The 16,349-nt window shown below is 41.0% G+C and overlaps 1 protein-coding gene across 12 annotated transcripts in view; it reads right to left on the bottom strand.

The window, feature by feature from the left end:
• FKBP5 (FKBP prolyl isomerase 5) overlaps positions 1–16,006 on the bottom strand; it is a 49,775-nt gene extending 33,769 nt beyond the window's left edge. For 3 of the 12 annotated variants that reach the window (XM_042861497.2, XM_005311652.3, XM_065592403.1), the window contains exon 1: positions 15,866–16,003. The gene's annotated coding sequence lies outside the window, so the exon portion shown is untranslated. Of the gene's footprint in view, positions 1–11,131; positions 11,606–14,496; positions 14,810–15,848 lie in introns of those variants that run through there. The other 9 variants (XM_065592401.1, XM_065592405.1, XM_065592404.1 and 6 more) reach the window with 7 other exon arrangements.
• Between the last annotated feature and the right edge of the window lie 343 nt (positions 16,007–16,349).

Here is a 16,349-nt window from a genome sequence, read left to right as displayed (position 1 = left end):
ATAAAAAGACAATTTTCAGCTGTGAAGCAACTTTCTGGAATGTTCTCTACATCTATGCTCTGTGGTTGCAGACATTTTTTTTTTTTAAATTCCTCTGTACTTTGATGATTTTTCAGACTGTCTAAAGCCACTGCCAGACATGTGGCATCACATATGTTGTCATGGAAAAAAATGGCAGTCTATAAGATATAGTGGAACCTTCTTAAAGTTGAAGTTGTTTTTCTTCGAACCACCCCTCTGCTACCACCCAAGTGTTTACTATCAAGTGGAATTTTACTACAAGCCATTTGCACTACATAGGTGTTGCTAACATCCAGTGTACAGAAAAGTATGCAAAGCAGAGAACAGGATGCAGCTGTATAATCTACTTTATGAAGACAGACAGGTATTACACATACTAGAATTTCAACAAAACAAGCACTACATCAGTCCTGATTCACACTTCCTAGAAATCAACATGCCAGACTTTCAAGCTCCAAATAGAAACTGGACTTTGTAAATCTCCGCTGGATGTTTGTATGAATGAAAAAGAAAGGACTTTGTGTTAAAAGAAAAAAAGGAACAAAATGTCTAGCCATAAAACCATATATAAATCAAAAAAGATTTCACCCTAACACAATTTACTAGTGGAATTGTCTGAAGTAATAATAATCTTCCTCTACAGGAGGGAAACTGCCAATAGACATGACAGGAATTTATGACAGCCAACAGCCAACTGCTATATAAAAATAAATTCATGGGATTCTTAATCCTAAACCATAATTTACTTAAAAAAAGAATAAGCAAACAGAGGGCATAGTTTTAAAACCATGAACCTAACCTAAGCTGTTAAGGGGAGGGGGGGGGGAATATCATTTGGTAGCCTTTTAAAAAATTGATTTCAGTAAGTAAGGAATCTGTAAACCCCATGTTTATTGTATTATGAGCCATTTTATTTGTAAACCAAGTGAAAGCCACATCACATGTACACACACACACACACACAAAAGAAAAACTATTTTAAAAACAAACAAAACAACACATGGGTATGTAGAAAACCAGCTTCTATTCAAAGCCAGGTTTAAGTTCAGAATTCCATGTGCTAAGAAAGTGTTACAGAACCTAATTCAAATGCTCATCCAAACAGATTGTAATGCTTGCCTTTACAGAATTACAAGAACAACATTGTAAGAATGCACAGCTCCTGCAGTTTATTTCCCATAGGTTAAAGAAAGAAATTTTATTTGCTACTTCTGTGCAGCATCATTAACCAAGGGACACCATAAACCTTAAAAAAGGGCACAATTCTGTCAAACATTTTCAACTATTACAAGTCACTGAAGATTAATATAACTGAGAAAATAAGAGGAATATCTATATTTTTCTTCTTCTTTGTACTCTTAGCAGCATTTTGTATAGTCATTTTCACTCTTTCCTGTGCCTAGACAATTTTGCTTCCCACAACAAACCATGGCCCCCAGCATGTCCTTCACACAGCAACATGGGAGACAAACACATTTTTTTAAATAAAACATTTTTTAAATAAAAAAGTTAGTCTGAGAAACCACAACAATAAAATAAAGTAAACTGATAGAAGGAGTCAGGGCAGGACCTCAAGTTACTTGTAACTTTTTTTTTTAATTGACTAGATTTTGAGCTTAGGTCCCTTTAAAACCACAACCATGTCAATTAGCTGAGTAGCTATAGGTACATACTGTCCATTAAATGGCACTCAAGTGATTAAGCAGCTGTGTGTTGATTAGATAATGAAAACGGAAGGGGGTGGATGCAACAGCTGAAGTTTCCCTTCACAGTTTAATGTGTTTTTGCCTGCTTTTGATTGAGAAAGTGGATTTTTTTCTGTTTTGTTTTTAAAGAAAATTGACTGACCAAAAGTTGACATACACCAGGACAGAGGAAAAGAAGTGATTATTTCCCTGGTGACAGGCTTTTTTAAGATGCCTGTAATACAGTCCCTACAGTTACATTCTCTGCAGAGTGAAGTCAGAGATAAACGGTCTTTGATTCAGTAACCAACTGCAATTTGGATTTGAGAAAATATAACCTTCTTAAACCTGACACTGGCTCTCTGTCTTCCAAATCAAATTATGCAGCTGCAGGGTTTCAGATCTGTATTGGAACAACAACAAAAATGAAATAAATAGAATAATTTGCACTCTGCTTGGTTGCCGTTAAGCAACAGATTTCTCCACTAGCCTGGCTGTGCAAATCTGATAAAAAAAAAATCTTTAGTACTGTATTACTTCATTAGTCATTTATTTTGAGACCTGACTCAGTTCCCAAGAAAGCACATAGTGTTCTTCCTGAAACCACTTCAGAATTAGAGACACGAAGCAGCTCCAAATAAACTTCAATTCAATCAGACATGCATCTGCCCAAATGTTACATTTGGGCCTCTATAGAAAAAAGTTCTCTCTCTCTCTTTTTTTTTTTTTTTTTAAATTACAGTCATACTATTTTTGGGACTCCATTTTTCTCTATGTACCTTTAAGTGTTTGTATCTCTAATTCAGATAAACAAAATTTCATTAAAAACAAGGTAATATGTCAGGTATGTCCTTTAAGATGTGCCAGAATTTGAATTCAAAGATTCACAACTTTGTACAGTAATTTTCAGAATAGCTTTCAGCTTATCTAACATTCAGATTTTTTCTTCTTTAAGAAAGGGGGGAAAGCTATGAATTTCAAATTAACACTAGTTTAATCAAATTTGTCTGGGTATACTTATCTTCTAGTGTGTGCATTATGCTAGAAGCCAGCAAATGTACCACACAAAGTCATATCAAAATAGCGCCTTTTTAATGAAAGTTGCAATGTACATTGTTGAACCAAATGCACAATGTGAATTATGAGTCACTGGGCTAAAATGAACCCAATGTACTTCTAGATTATCATCAGTTAGCTCATAGTTAAGGCTGGCTGTTTCTCAAGGGGAGTCACAGAAATCAGGACTACATATATTTTTCAGGGGCCCCTGTGCAGTCTCCAGTTTATTCCCTCCCAGTAAGGGGAGCAGTGAAGGCTCACTCCCTTTCCTGGGAAGTTACAGCTGCCATCAGAGAGTCAAACACCTGGGTGACCCAGAAGCTTTCAACCCTATAACTTGTTGGTTTTTCAGGTGCCTACTAAAGATATGCACAAATGGCAAAAAGCATTTTTAAATGCCCATTTTTAAAGCTTCCCACTACCAACAAGTATTGGGATCTATCTCTTCTAGCAACCAGTCTCCTGGCTGATGTTTTCTTAATTTAGGTTGTTAGCTTGTAAGATACAGAGGACACAGAGCCTCCTTTTGGGGAAACTTATCCAATTGTTTAGATTACATACAATGCAACCACATAGTACAGTGGACAGGCACCTTATAAAAGAGTGTATAACAGCCAAAGGAATCCCAACAATGCTCACGGTGTATTAGAGCAGTTCTTCAGCCAAAGCTCCCTTTCATTTATGTTTAGAAGTCTCAGCCACCACCTTGCCTGCAACCTTATCTGAACTTGTAATTACAGCACCATCTACAGGCAGCCATTGGAATAGTTAGATTCATGGTTTCATTTCTAATCCAAGTACAATTAAACTAATTAGGGAACACTAAAAAGAGTATTTCAAAGACACTAGTGCCAGGATCAACTAAACAGTACCATTACCATAAGAAAATAGAAGACAGAAAGGGATACTCATCCTCCCATGTACGATAATAGTTGAATAAGCGCATTATGGATTTGCCTTCCTCTTAAGTACCAAGCATCGCGTACTGCCAAAAGCGAAGTATCAATCATCTTAGAAACCTAGTGTGGCAAATCTTATGTTCCTATTGTGCTTTACAGTTTTCCCAAGAAGCAAGGATAATTGGAAGTCCAGCATTAGCCAGGGCTGCAGGGTTGGGGAAGACCTTAAATACATGCTACACTTCATTGAGAAATACCCACTTCCCTGGCAGTGTTTTCCATCCTGCACGGCACACCATATTGTGTGACTAATTACAGCATACAAAACGGCTTCAGCACAGACTGTTTCAGCACAGCTGCAAAGACTTCACCAAGGACCCATGCTCTAGCACTGGAATTTCCCCTTTCCTGTAGATCCACTTTCAGACTACAAGACTATGTGTCAAGAGGCTAGCGTAATCATAGCATACGGTACCTGACAACTGTATTTAACTATCTATTGCCAACCCTGTCTGTTCCCAAATTGGCAGGAAGTACAACTTCTGAAGAGACCAACTCAGTGCAGCAGAAGAGCTACCTAACAAGCAGTGCTGAAAGGTTCCTGACAGTTTAAAAATAAAGAGAGCGCGCAGAAGCACAGTACATGTTGTGCAGCTACTATGAGGAGCATGTGTCCTAGCCACAGATGCTAATCATTCTGCCCACCTAATATTCTTGTAACTTTCTAGTGGTTTTAGTTAGAATCCGAGTCACAACCAGTTTTTAGAATAGGTTGAATAAAAAGCCACCCTCACATTTAAGCAGTAGGAGAAAGTGAACAGTATGGCTCAATATTCTGCTGCTCTAAGAGTACCCACCATACTGTTGCCAACAGACAGCAAAACTGGTGAAGCCTGCCTGCATCCCTAAGAAGGATGGACTAAAGACAGTACTAGCCAACAGCAGTGACGTTTTATAGGAGTTTTATGGACGTGTAGTTCAAAGTACAGTACAAGCCTAAAAGAATAATTTGCCTACTTATTCAGGTGTTGTTTAGAAAGCCACTTGTGCCAATAACAAAAAATGCACAAACAAATTCTGTCTTAAAGTGGATCGTTGATTTTTATTAAAGTGAATGTTTAAAATTAAATATACATAAGTTAAGAGGGAAGGTACTGTATATCTGGGGTCAGGCTTGGGTTATGAGGGATTACAGGTATCGGTTGCAAGGGTGAAGAAATACATACATATCATATAACCGGCATAGACCCAGATTGGGGTGCAAGAGTTTTTAAAGTGTCAGTGGATAAGTGGGCTTGGGTACGCCACCCATAGAATGAATAAGGAGTCCAAGTCAGTATCAGTGTAGCGGATAAGTACATGGGTGGGGTATTACACAAGACAAAACTCCAGAAACATCCATGGTCAATCTTTCCTCCAAAAAAAAGAGAGAATTTTATAGCTTCCATCAATGAGATGGAATTTAAAATCACCTGTGATACCTCCTGATTCCCATTTTGTATTTCCATCAGTATAGAAAGGTTACAGAAGACACCCCACACACATGCAATACAATATGCTATTTCCTGAACCTCCAGTTTTCAGTTTCTTGCTTCCTGAGTGGGTGAGAGCCTGGTGAGGATGCTCCCATAAAATATATAAACATGTACACCACACCTGTTATTCCTGCCATTGGCAACTGTGGAGGTAATTATGAACCCAGCATTACACTATGGCATCATGCTTAGCAAACACTACCTAAATATAAATACATAATAATAGGGAGTGTGATTTCAAAGGTTTTCACAAGTTAGGAATAATAACATTATAACAGACAGCCCCATCAGATTACAGAAGATCATCCTTAAAAAGGTCTGAAAATATTTAAGATATCTGACCACCCACTGCTTGCTATTCTATTGCTGCAATCTATTTTTACCACCTATTATGGTGAGTCTTCCTTGGTCACTTTTTCTTAAGAATAACTCTAGCTTATTTCAATGTCCACAATCAAAACACGGCCTCGAATGGAGCAGCTATTAGCGAAGTGTTAGTGCAGAATATGAACACGCATGCACATTTCTGGACTCCGGAAAGAAAGCCAAACCTCATTTACCAGAGGAACAATGCATATCTCCAGTGCCTAACCTGGGTGAGATTTTCCAAAGCACTCAGCATTGACCTAACACTGCTCCCTCTGAAATCCAGAATAAAGATTCCCAATGGGATTAATTAAGCCAACCCTGAGCACTAGTGAAAAGCCACTCGATGTGTGGAGATTTCATATTTATGTATTATAATCATCCCCCAACTTTATTCCCTTTTGTTTGAAAATTCCGTATCCATTTAGTTTTTCCTCCGGAATGAGTGTTTTCAGTTAGTTTTAAATTAAATATAAAAAGGTACTTTAAAAAAAATTGCTCAGTACCAGCAGTCTAGCATTCAGGAGCGACACTACAGCAAGCCAGAGTACTGCTAAGTGGGGAATACGGACTCTATTCTGTTTCAGATGGCCAAGAAGTTACTGTATAAACAGGAAGAACCAAAATATTCGAAATGACGACTACCTAGACATTCTTTTAATACACACATTCCAGCAAAACATCTAATATACTTTGCATATGTTTAGATGTACAATTATAAAATGTATGTTATGAAAGGGTACATTTGCTTGGGTGGCAACTATTCTGGCTGTGGTGGTTTCCATGTGTAACAACCACAGATTGGTATTTGTTAACGAATTTACCAACCTCAAACTCACTCTACCTGGGAAAGGGCAAGGACATGGAGAGCCAGCAGAAATCTCAGGGGTCAAAGCAAGCAGTTCAGCAGAGAATTAGAGTGAAAATGAGCACAGGCCATCTGGGATGAGTATTTTAGGATGGTCATGAATTTAATTAACATTAGCACAGAGCAGCAACACTTAAAATGAGAAATCCACAACGATAAGGAATCTCTTCAGGGCTGCTTCAAAAGGGAGGATGAGTTTTGAAAACCCAGTGTTTGAGTTTGAAAAGGAGAGAAAAAATAGCAAGACTCCATCTGGAGGAACTCTGTTGCTGCTTGACAGGCCATGGCCAGGCCCAGAGAATACACTCTACAGATTCCATAGGGTAAGGAGAGCACAAGGATAGGAAAGAGTTTAGCCCAGGGATATAACGGGACACTACAAGAAAGCTAATGATCACTAAACCCCCAATCTGCAAAGACTTACACATGTGCTTAACTTTAGGCACTGAGGTTAAGTATCCGCTTTAGTACTTGCGGAATCATGGGCCTCACAAGTGGTTTGATCTGTAATTTAGGGAATCCTAGCTCCCTATATGCTGGTTATATTAGAAATCCTACACTCAGCTACTATAATACTGTGCACATATACTGCACCTTTAATCCAAGGATCTCACGGTGATTTACAAACAATATGCATAAGAGATAACTGAAAAGCAAATACCCATTTCCCAGATGGGCAAATGGAGGCACACAGAAATTAAGTGATACAAAGTTTAGTGACAGACCCATCAAACCTACAAGCCCGGACTCCTCAGGCCTCTGCTCTAGCCACTACACTAGAGATCAGTGGTCTAGCTGAGGTGGCTTATAAGCGTAAATTAATCTTATCCTACAATCATGAGGGAGATATGTAAGTGGTAAGTGACTGGCTGAGATGCAGACACAACTGAATGTTTTAAAGTGTTTACAAGACAACGCAGGTTGGTATAAACTGGAAGGCTGGATCCACAGTAAAAGTAGCTCCCTGTAAGTCAGAAGAGTCTGTACTGTTTAGTGGTGAACTTAGGGCTCTAGAAAGACTGCAGGTGTAACCACAAGGAGGAGAAGTAACTACCAATTAACCCAATGTTTTTCCATCACAGCAAACTGTAGCACCACTGTTAAGCACTCTGACAGGAGCCACCAGGCATTATGGTGGGGCAGCCCTAGTAATAGCTGTACACCTGAGACTTCTTTAAGCCCTGTGTACATAAATGGTTTAGTGTTGATACTGAATCCTATGCACCAGGGTGAACAATAATTCCTGTATATACTGAAATACAAGATTGTTGCAGGGCCAAGTCATGCTTCCTTTGGGAGGGCCCGGAAATGCCATGAGTGTCACTTCAGTTTTCTCCAAATCAGACACGGGACTTGGGGAGGGTGGGTAACGCAGCTTGGCTCCAATAAACTATGGATGTTCCAAAAGCCACAGAATTATCTCCACAGATCCTGGTAGCATCTTTAGAAGAATGGTATGTTCGCTGTGTCAACATTACTGACTCTCCATCAGCAGCATGGTTCCTTCATGATGACTCTTTTCCTGCCTACATCTGGGCCTCCCCCATCTTCCTAGAAGAGTCAGGGGCTGACAGCAGAGCACATTTTATACACATCTCAAGCTGAGAAAGCATTAGCATTATCTGAAGTGGGGAGATCTCTGCAGGGAGGTGACATTCTCCCCAAGCAAGCCCTCCCCTCCACTCACATGGAGATTGCAGAAGCTGCCCCTCCCCCAGGCTCAGGAGGTGGACGGATGAGATTTTCAACCAAATTTGGTCAAGAAGAGCAGGTTTTGTACTAATTTCATTCCTCCATGGTAGGAAGTCCGGAGGGGATAATCTCACCACTGATCTCCACACAACACAAGGTGATTTTTATATTTACGCACCCAATCAAGTATACAGCAAAACCTCTCTCAGGTGTCTTTGAAAAGTAACATACTGCAAATTTAGAGTCTAACTGGAAAAAAGGGTATTTTCAGCTCTCTCTACTGCCAGCATTATGGGAGGACTCCAATACCACAGGTGATGCTCAGGGACCTGAGTGTGCTCATGGACATGCACGTTCCATCGTTGGATGGGCGAGGATGTTTTAAACGTAAAAACATCTCTTTTTGAAACAGCAACTAGTTCAAAGAGTCAAGGCAATAATCATTTCCACTGGGTCCGGAGTGGCAACCCACATACCAGAAATCTTATCAATCGTATCAGAGAAGAGGTGGCATCGGCTATAGTTTTCACTATTGTCCTCAACTTCACTCAGAGTATTCCTTTTAATGAAACTAGTTTATACAAGCAAAAATGGAATACAAGAAGAGCAGTTATAAAAACACTTCTCAGGCAGTGCTTTAATTCTGGCCTCTTAACAAGAGAGTTAAGCAGAGGGCCTGCATCATTCCAAGTCTGGATGGCCAAAAAAAATTATTTTGATTGCAATTGCTGTTTAGACAAAAACCTTGTTACTCATATGACAGACCAGACAAACTGCAATCAGTGCTTCAAGCTTTATAGAACCCCTCACCATTATTCTATGTCCCAGTAACCTAGAGAAAATAAATTACAGCTTTTTTCCTGCTAGTTTTTCCTGTTTCCCATTGATTTGAATGGGATCAAAGCAGGCATCTGCAGTTTAAAGCTGTTGTAGCTCCCCCAAGTGGCGGTCAGAGCTGCTCAAAACCCCGAAGGGTGAAGCTACCTCTCTTGACGCCTTATTTTCAAAACAGACCAAACTGTTTTAAAAAGTCGTTTTTGCAAAGCTTTCCTCTGTGTCAGTGTTGCTGTACACCAGCTCTTCATGACATTCACTCATTCAATAAGTTTCAAACAATAATACATAACCTGCCCACTTGTGAGGCTGGGCCATCGTCACTTGATTACTCTATAGAGTTGAAATACAAGTACTACAGTATTTTATACCACCTTGCACAATCCCAGTCAGAGCCTCTGGGAGCTATTATTTTATTATTTGTGTTCTAATCAAATGTCTGAACGTTATCCTTTCGGGGAAAAAACAAGTGAACTTTTAAATAAGGGACATTCCGTAATTCTGGATTAATAATAATTGTATAATCTTACTGCCAGTAAATTGTTCTTGATTAATGTGATTTTAAGTAGTCCCTGCACTTTTTTGGACGCAGTGTCTGAAAAACAATTTCAATCACTGACTGAGGGCCCAACGGTGCAGGAGATTAGAGATTTATACATAGAATTCTGTAACTACTGGGGATACTTTCAAAACATGTTTATGTGGCGTTTGTCATGACAACAACCACATTTACACACAATATCAATATATCAAAAATAGTCCGTATGTTTTAGATGTAAATTCTTCAGAGCAGGGACTGTTATTTCCATAAAGCACTAACCGTTTATAAAACAATATAACTACAGACATTTTTCCATGTCACAATAAATTTTTTAAATCAATTATTTATTTATTTTTTTGCGGGGGAGAGGAGGTACAATATCAGACACAAAATGAAGGGCGAGATTTAAAAAAAATAAGTTAAAAGATGCGTAGATTAGTTAGGTGCCCGGATTACAGTATTTCAGCAGGAGTTGGGCACCTAACTACTTCTAGCCAACATTGAATAACACTTGGGGTGAGTTTGCCAATTAAATAAATTAAGGTAGCAACAGCCCCGGAACTTTTTATTCTCCCTAATTTTACACAGCTAAGTGTACAACAACACTTAGAGAAATTCTGAAACTTTACAGAAGTATTAAAGGAGATTCCCCTTTAGGAACCTGAAACATCACTGCAGGGGGAAGGACCAGACCACCTACAAGATTTCTCTCAATCTTAATAGCGAATACCATGAACTAATCCCCAGGGCAAATGCTCTTTCCTAGACTGACTCACACACAAGACTTAAGCAACCCTTGTCATTAAAGCCTACTTTGTTATGTAGTAACACATTGATATTCATGAATAATACAGTTCGATTTGTGACTGCTTCCATTAATCTCTTTTCAGGGGTTTATTATTTAACTGTTTGAGCTTAAATTTAGGATAAAAGTTCTTTCTTGGGGGCATATTTTTACTATTATACCTCACAACATATGAAAAAGATTTTTAAAAGATGTTCATAACAACTCAGAAATGCTCTCCATATATACAGATTTAGTAAGCTAGAACATTTAATAGTCTAGTAACTGCATTATAGATAGTTGATATTAAATAAAGCTGCTATTACTTAATTCAAAGGATGTTAACACATGGGGTCCCACAGTTGCCTAACAGACAGAACTGTCCTGAATTCAAATGGATACACTAGGTACTAGTTAGTATCCCAAGCCTTTGGAGAAAGTCCGAGGACTACAGCAGTTTCTTCCTGTCACCTCTCAAATCTATCTTCTTCCCTTCCACACAACTTTCCTTTTCCCTGAAGGACACACTTTACTTGCCCATCCCAGTCTTCACATCTCTCCTTAAAAACATCCTTCCCTGACCTGCTCCTTTGTGCCTCTCTCTCCTTCTGTTGTGTGGACTTGTCTTGATTGAGCTAGCATGTTGTTTAGACTTTGGCCTTCTCCACTGAGGGTGCTGTGCCTTCCATCACTAACAACCCACTCCTAGCCAAGTCAAAAGGATTCTTCTCCCTTTTTATCATGTCTATACTGCAATCAAGGACGATTGTAGCTCATGTAGACATGCCCACCCAGAACCCTGGGTAACACCTGCCTTCTTATCACTGAAAACTTTTCCCATACTCACAACTTTTAGGTCATCTGTGATTCTTCTTCCTATGTTTGCAGTCTCTCACTCAAATTGTTACTTATTCCAGTAACATCTCACAAAAAGTCCACTCTTCCCTCACTAGTCCCACTGATCAGTAAGGTGTGGACAAGGGTTTTCATCTCTTGCCTCATTTACTGTAACTTTCCACTTTCCAGCCTTTTCAAAAAGCTCATGCTGAAGTCATCTTCCTTGGTCATTGCTCTGACTAAGTTACCCTTCTCCTAAAATCCCATCCTTCCTTCCACTTATCAAAGCCAAGCTTGTTTTCCTCAGCTTAAGGTCCCTATATAGACTCAGCCCCAATGGCATCGGATCTAATCTCCTCCTACCCCACCCATGTCTTCCATCCCCACCCCCTTCCTACATTCCTCCCAGTTCTCCTGCCTTGCTGCTTCCCTCGTCTGTTTTATTATCAATTTTACTCCCTCTCTTACACTCTCCACTGGCCTTAGAAAAATCTGCCAGCCCCACCCTTTATTTCTCTGAATCCCTCCTCCCCAAGAATCCTCATTCTCTTCACCAACTAGCCTCCCATATTCTCCTTCCCACATCTTTATCTCTGTGTAGTCTTGCATTTGTCTCATCCACATTAGGATACAAGTTCTTCAGGATAAGGATTATGCCTTGCTTTGTAAAGCTGAGTGTAAAATTTACATCACTGTGCAGACTACAGCAATGGAAGGGGTTTTTCACATCACTGTAGAAACTCCACCTCCCTGAGCAATGGTAGAATGCTTCTGTGGATCTAGCGGAGCGCCATAGCCATGTCGACCTAAATTTTAAGGTAAAAACAACGAGGAGTCCTTGTGGCATCTGAGACTAACAAATTTCTTTGGGCATAAGCTTGTGTAGCCCAGGCCTTAGTAAGAGTTAGAAATGGAATACACCTACAAGTTATTTTGTCCCTTCCCTGCCTAATTAGGCCTTTTCTCTTTAGTACAACATCCTTTAGTGTTTTGTCCAACCCAGTTTGAAATACTTTGTAAGTACAGATAAATTTATTAGAGGATCTCAAAACAGTGCATATCCAAATGGGTATTATTCCTGTTTCATGGATGGGGAAACCAGAGATAAGGAGTTGAAGTGACTTCCCTAATGGGACAAAAATGTAGTGACAGAGGCAGGTACAAAACCCTACTCTGTCTCTCAAGTCCCCTGCTCTAACCACTAAGCACATTTACCTCCTAGATTCAGCCAGTGGGGCTTCAACCCCCTTGGAAGATTACTGCACAGTAATTGATCCTACTGTTTGACATTTTTTCTGCTATTTAACCTAAATGCCACAAACATTTTTTTTAAAGTAACTGTAATACCAAGACATGCCTGTGCCTAAATTAAGAGTGTGATCTTACTGCAACACTTTGTCCTTCCACTCCCCTTCATCCTCCTACTCCCTAAATATTTGTTGCCCTCATTCATGACTTTGCATCTAATATTACATCATACGATCGTCAGGGCAGGGACTACATCTTTGTTCTGAAAAAAAACAAATACCCCACAGCACTGCAAACAAATTGTTCTTTTCTCAGTTTCATCCCACTTCTCCTTGATACTATGCTTTGGATCTCAGCAAACATTTCCTTTGCCTCCTTGGTTTTTATACCCCTCAAATACTTGCTGTAATTCAAGAGCCTGTAAGGTATATTACAACGTTTAAAATTGAATATAAATAGAATTCAAAAAGATTAAAAGCCAGAACATTCAGGACTCAAAGTAGAATTTGTAGATTGAGAGCAGCATCCTTGCCCTCCTTCATTTTCCACTTAGGAATACCTTATTTTGACCCAACTGTATCTTTATGAAGTTTGCCAAAAGGAGCCAGCCTTGTTTCTCCCTGGGCCAAAAAACTTTTCTTTGGTTCCTAGTCCATTATGATATTTATGGGGCAGTGTTCACACATGGTTCCAGGTAACCCTTCCTCTAATACAACTTGATTAATCAATGAGGATGGGGTAAATAGTGTTTTCAATCCTGTTTATAATACCGGTTTCTAACATAGATTCAGCACCATCCACAGTGACTAAGAAGTGTTTGAAATCAAGTTTAAGCATCTTTCCCAGCCCCTTGTAGAGAAAGTTTTGGTTTAAATGATCTGTCCTAAAAAAAAGGTTGATATTTGAGGAAGCAATATTTAAATGGAATCAATTCACTCATCTGATGAAGAGAGACTCCCCAAACTGGCACCTTAAGGGCACTGTCTACACCGGGGTCAGCAACCTTTCAGAAGTGGTGTGCCGAGTCTTCATTTATTCACTCTAATTTAAGGTTTTGCCTGCCAGTAATACATTCTAACGTTTTTAGAAGGTCTCTTTCTATAAGTCTATAATATAGAACTAAACTATTGTATGTAAAGTAAATAAGGTTTTTAAAATGTTTAAGAAGCTTCATTTAAAATTAAATTAAAATGCAGAGCCCCCCGGACCGGTGGCCAGGACCCGGGCAGTGTGAGTGCCACTGAAAATCAGCTCGTGTGCTGCCTTTGGCACGCATGCCATAGGTTGCCTACCCCTAGTATACACTGTGGAACTGAGCATAGCAAAGCGCTGTTTGTTTAAGATAGTCAATATCACGCACAGACAGGATCAATTAAATGGTGCATCAAAGAAGGAACCTTGAATATAGCACTGGAACTTTGAACCAGAATTAATCATCTGGAGACATTACATATTATTTCTGAATTTACCCTTCAAGGGCTCTTACAGCTCTTCAGATAAATAATATTCCTTTGTGGCACTGATATGCACTTAGCAGCAGGAAAATAGCAACTTCACAAGAGCTATTTGGGCTATCGAATGAGAGAAAAAGCGAGGGCAAGAGCCTTCAATCACGTTTATTTTGGGTTATACATGATAATTGCGCTGAGATATATTTTATATGTTTACTTTTACAATCCATGGGACATTTTTAGGTAGGTGTCATATCACAGAAACCTCATTTTGTGACAACACTGTGCTTTCACAACTGGATTAAAAAACATCCTCCCCTAGTGCACCATAATCATGGCTGCAGACCATGCTCCGATTCATTGAAGAGCACTGCTGTAGGAAGTTGCAAAACAGTATTTCAGCAAAGGATACAGGGTTGCCTATAGTGAAAGTAGACCACTTCTCAATCAGTTGATCTAAAATCGTTTGACATTTCAGTCTGAAAACAGGTGAAATCTCAGATATGGGACAAAGAAGATTAATCTAGATATAAACTTTTTAAATGACTGGAATAAACAGGGTGGATGCAGAGTCAATTTAACTTAAAATTTCCAGATCAAAATGATATTTAAATATCACAGTTGTAACACAATTAGACAAAAGTTAGAAGATTCAAAGCAAAGACTCTTAACTCACTTTTTTGTGTGAGAGTGAGATTAAAACAGATTCTGCATCTACTTTGATTTGGCTGGAGGCACCCACAGGGTAGATTTGATATGAATATACTGTGAAAATTGAAACACATTTCCCCCTCGCCCTCAATCATCTGCTCAAGGTTTGATTTAATCCGGTCCTTTCACCTGGCTCTTTCAGAATTTAACAGCACCAGCAGACTCTGCCTACTCGTCAAAAGTACAAGGGGCACATCACAACGGTTTAAGCAGATTTATTTATTACTTTTTTGTGTGTGGGGGGGGGGGGAATGGAATGTAACCCCAGCCAGCAGATCCTAAAGCAAAAAAATAAAAATAAAAAATAAACACCTAGCACAAACTACGGACACTGCCTTCCCTATCCTTGCATAACTGCATTTATAGAGATAACAGTGTTTTGTAAAAACAATTTGAAATCCTTGGTTAGAAGCCAGAGCATAAGGTAGAGCTACCTCCCAAGGTTAAGGACCACAACAGTTACACAGATACTCCACTCTCACACACCTTCCATACACAGGAGGCTCCTCCTGTGGCACTTACCCGGGGTTCTTTAGCCACAGCACAAATAACCCACCCGTTCTCCAGGTTCTTCCTGATCCCACATCCCACCACGTTCCCTCGCCCCCTTTCCGCCAGGCTTCCTCAATTACCTTCCTCCAATGTTACTATTACCACCTGGTTCTTACATAGAGCTTTCAATAAATATACACAGTGCAATATGGACAGCATTTCCGTTTGCAGCTCTTTATGACCTCCTAGACCAGGGTCTCTATATTGCTGGCTATTAGTGGGGGCAGGGAAATTATATCCCCCCTCACTCTCCTCTCGGCAGAAATATTGAAATTGACACGGTCTCATTGTATAAACTTTCCCTGTTGCAGGGGGTGTAATTCATCCTCCCTCTCCCCCCCCCCAAAACACCCACACTCCCCAAAATGTTCCTTTGGGGGATGTAATTCTTCTCCCCTTTAACATACATCCATGCAGAAGTCATACAAGGTGAGGGGGCGCTCTGCGAGTGTAAGGGGTAAGAAGAAGGAGGGTTTGGGGGACACAGGAAGGGAGAAGCAGGGGGCTGTTTTGGGGGAAGGGAGAAACCTGGGGTCCAGTAGGGGGGGGGGGAAGAGCCTGTACCCAAAGTTGCTCGTGAAGCTGCCCCTGGGGGGGTGCCTGCTTCTGACTATGGGGGGGCTTCCCCTAGGGGGTGGGGGGCTGCCTCTGACTACCGGGGGCTGCCCATAGTGAGTGGAGGGCTACACAATCCCTCTCGCGGGGGCTGCCCCTAAGGCGGGGGGGAAATCGCCCCCCGCTTTAAGCCGCGGTCCCGACACCCACCCCGGGGGCGCCGGTACCTGCTGCGCCGCCGCCTCCTCTCGCTCCAGCCACCGCCGCGCTGCCGGGCTAGGACTGACACCAAGCGCCCGGCCAGAGACGGCCCCGAGACCCGCGCCTGCCCCCGCTAGGCCCCGCCCCTCAGAGCGCCTATTGGCCGCCGAGCCTGCCCGTCTATGTCAAGGGCACCCGAGGCGCTTCTTCATTGGCTATCGCTCCTCCCGTATGTAAATAAGGCGGCTTCTTCCCAGCTCCCTTACCGGGAGCAGCCCGCAGCCTTGAGCTCTCTTTGCAAGAGAGGGGCAGCGCCGGAGTCGGACAAACTGAGTGCAACCGCCCGCAGCCCCCATGCAACCCCCCAAATCCTCACCGCAACCCACCGCAGCCCCCGTGCAACCCCCCAAATCCTCGGTGCAACCGCCCGGAGCCCCCGGGCAACCCCATAACATCCTCAGTGCAACCGCCCGCAGCCCCCGTGCAACCCCCCAAATCCTCGGTGCAACC

Source organism: Chrysemys picta, chromosome 4 (genome assembly GCF_011386835.1).
Source record: "Chrysemys picta bellii isolate R12L10 chromosome 4, ASM1138683v2, whole genome shotgun sequence".
Lineage (NCBI taxonomy): Eukaryota > Metazoa > Chordata > Testudines > Emydidae > Chrysemys > Chrysemys picta.
This window is presented reverse-complemented; position numbering and strand designations above follow the sequence as displayed.